The following is a 3,128-nucleotide window of genomic DNA, read 5'->3' as shown; positions in this document are numbered from 1 at the left end:
TTTTTCTCTCATTTTTAGTGTGAAACACTAAAAGTAATGAATTATGATTTTAATTTTAGTAATAAGTTATGAATTTTAATTTTAATTTTATTCCTAAGGTATTATGATGTTAGTGTTAATGCATGCACTTCGAGAAAATGGGATGAAGGATTAGGTTTCTCATATTAAGATGTCCTAGTCTCTATCTGTAAAAATATTTCTCTCATTAATGGTCTCACTCCTACCCATAAGACTTTAGGTCCTTTTCGTGCACAACTCTATCGCATTGTAAACCACATAATCATCTCTCAAAGCGATTCATATCAAAGGATTTTATTTTGTGACATACTAGCATTATATACTATCATTATATGAAAATTGAAATTTTCTTTGCTTATTTGATGAGGCATATGTATGATTGCATAAAGAGTGATAAGAATGTGTCACTTTCATATGCATGTTTTTAACTTGTTTTTTTGAATTTTTGGGTATTCTTTCCAATGAGTCACTTGAAAATAAAAACTCTTACCCAAAAGAGGATGGTATAGTAAAACAACAAAAGAAATGACCTATCAAATCTGAAAGAGTAGTCATTGATGAAGAAGAAGAAGAAGAAGAGCTTGATGACATTTCTCCTCAATCCACCACTGGAATATCAACCTCTACTAGAAATAAATCTCTTCTGTACGAATTTGTTAAGGATGTTCTATAAGAATTTGTCAACTTGTGCAATCATCTCATCTCTTCCAGCCAACAAGAGAGAAAGCTTGCTGTTTGAAATGAAAATGCTTTCCGCAAGTCAAGGGACCGAGTTGCTATTCTTTTGAAGTATGTGGACAACATTCATAAAGATAAAACCATCACAACTTATCAAGAGGAGCCATTGAATACTGAGGATGAAAGCTCGGATGCCTAAGGATGTCTCATGTTGAATACTTTTAATTCTGTTGCACTTAGTTTTATGAGACAATTTGTTTTTTAGATAATAGTTCTTGTGTCTTCTGGATGACTGTATCTCTTAACTAAACAATTATTTTCTTCTAGCTATATTATTTTTGGAATCTAACGTGCAGGGCTGAATAGGTGAACTTTTTCTCCCTTGATGATAAAAGGGGGGAGTAGAATAGTCATTAATAGGATAAATAGGATAGATTGAGATAGGGTAGATTGAGACATATGGTGACTTGATATTTTTTTGATTAATAAGCTCATGTTTAATAATGATATTCTCTTATCTCTTATACGTGCTGCTAAAAATTCTGGTTGTATGCTAGTATGAAATGTATGTTGTTTGTGAAAAAGGACACATTAAAGGGGAGTATGTCTTACGAGAGAAAGATGGAACAAATCACATTTGATTTGGCATCATCAAAGAAAAGTCTCTAATTTGAATTCTGTATTTAATTTCCTTTAAATCCACATTAAATGATGTTTGTCATCAAGTGGGAGATTATTGAGTTTAGTAATCAATAATAATATTTTTGGTGATGACAAACATGATTTTAATTGGATTGATAGCCCAAAAATATTTTTGATGAATCACTTAGTGTTGCAAGCCCAAGTGTTATTATGCAGCCCAAACAATGAAACCAAGTATCTGAACCTTAGCTACTTAGACCAAGCTCTTAGTCTAGCCCATTATCCGCATGAAAGAAAAATCATCTAGCTGATAGTGGAATTCTGGAAAATCAAATAAAGCAATTAACCAAGAAAAATGGTGCTTCACTTTTTTGTTAAGCATCAAATTAAAAGAAAGAAAAGAAAATATTGGAGACTATGTCAAATCAAATGAAAGCAAAAAATAATTTGCTCAAGTTAAGCTAAATCAGAAGAAAGAGGTAAAATATTTTCATTAACATGCAAGTCAATTACTTGTTGAATCGTCCTTCCCTCAGCACATGCAATTTTGGGTAATAAAAGAAAAATAGAGTCTACTTTCTTTTGCTGTGAATCAATGGTTAATATATTGTTGCTTGAAGCCAAAGCACAAAGTTATGATTTTGAGTTATCAAACCCATTGAAGAATGAAGCTGCTGCTGCCAATCTATTCTCTGCATTGCTTAACTCTAATTTTAAATTCCTAATTTTCTGGTCTGATGGAAGAAAAAAAGAAAAAACTGCAGCTGGTTCAAGATTCAAGGAGTTGACTTAAGAAAGCAAGTCGTAGCTTTGGAAACAGAACTCAATACAAAAAGGAGAAATCAACTTCAGTTTGGAAAAGGAGAGTGAACCAACAAAATTTGAGTTTCATTGAGAGCTTTTCTACTATTTTAGTTCAACGTTTTGGACATTATTTCTATATCAAAGGAACATTCCTCCAAGATGAAGAGCTATATATAGAAGAGCTGAATTCAATTCATCCTATAGCTTTAAGCTATTCAACATCATCTCCTTCATGGTTTATCATTGAATATTTTTGTTTGTATATTTTATCTTTCTTGGTTTCTATTAAGTGGTAAAAGGCATATACGTGAGGCACAAGGAAAAGCCATTGAGAAAAAAGACAAAGAAAAGTACTTGGAGAGAAAAATCAAAATTTATGTCAAGTCTCTTTTAATTGTATTTCTGTTTTGTATGATGTACTTGAGAGGTATCTCTTGCTAAGTTGTGTGAGCACTTAATGGTGTTGTGAGTCTAGAGAGCGAACCTAGCCAAATCAAGCTTAGGTAGAGGCTCTGTTTGTTCTTGGTAGGATTAGGTTGAATTCTTGGAAATTGGTGTATGTAATATTTGAAAAGATAGTGAAAATTTCATCACTGTTATGTGAAGACTAGATGTAGGCTGCATTGCACAAGGCAGTTGAACTATGATACATGGCTGTGTCATCTTCTTCTTCTTCTTCTTCTCTATTTTGATTCTGTTTTCACTTGTTATGAGACAAAACAAAATTGTCTCCTGCATAATCTATCACGCAGTCTAAATAGAAGTAAGCATGTTTTTTTGGGAAACTTCATTTATTCTGGTGTGGATGGCAGGCGGACCTATATTTCTTGGTTTCAATAGGACTCCTTATGAGCATTGTTTTATTTTCTAGTTTGAGAATCAATTAATCAAATTTAAAAGAAGACCAAAAATTCAACCTCCCTTTTCTAAGCCATCACAAACCTTCAATTGTAATTATTATTATTATTATTATTATTATTATTATT

Source organism: Arachis hypogaea, chromosome 9 (assembly GCF_003086295.3).
Source record: "Arachis hypogaea cultivar Tifrunner chromosome 9, arahy.Tifrunner.gnm2.J5K5, whole genome shotgun sequence".
In the NCBI taxonomy this organism is placed as follows: Eukaryota; Viridiplantae; Streptophyta; class Magnoliopsida; order Fabales; family Fabaceae; genus Arachis; species Arachis hypogaea.
This window is presented reverse-complemented; position numbering follows the sequence as displayed.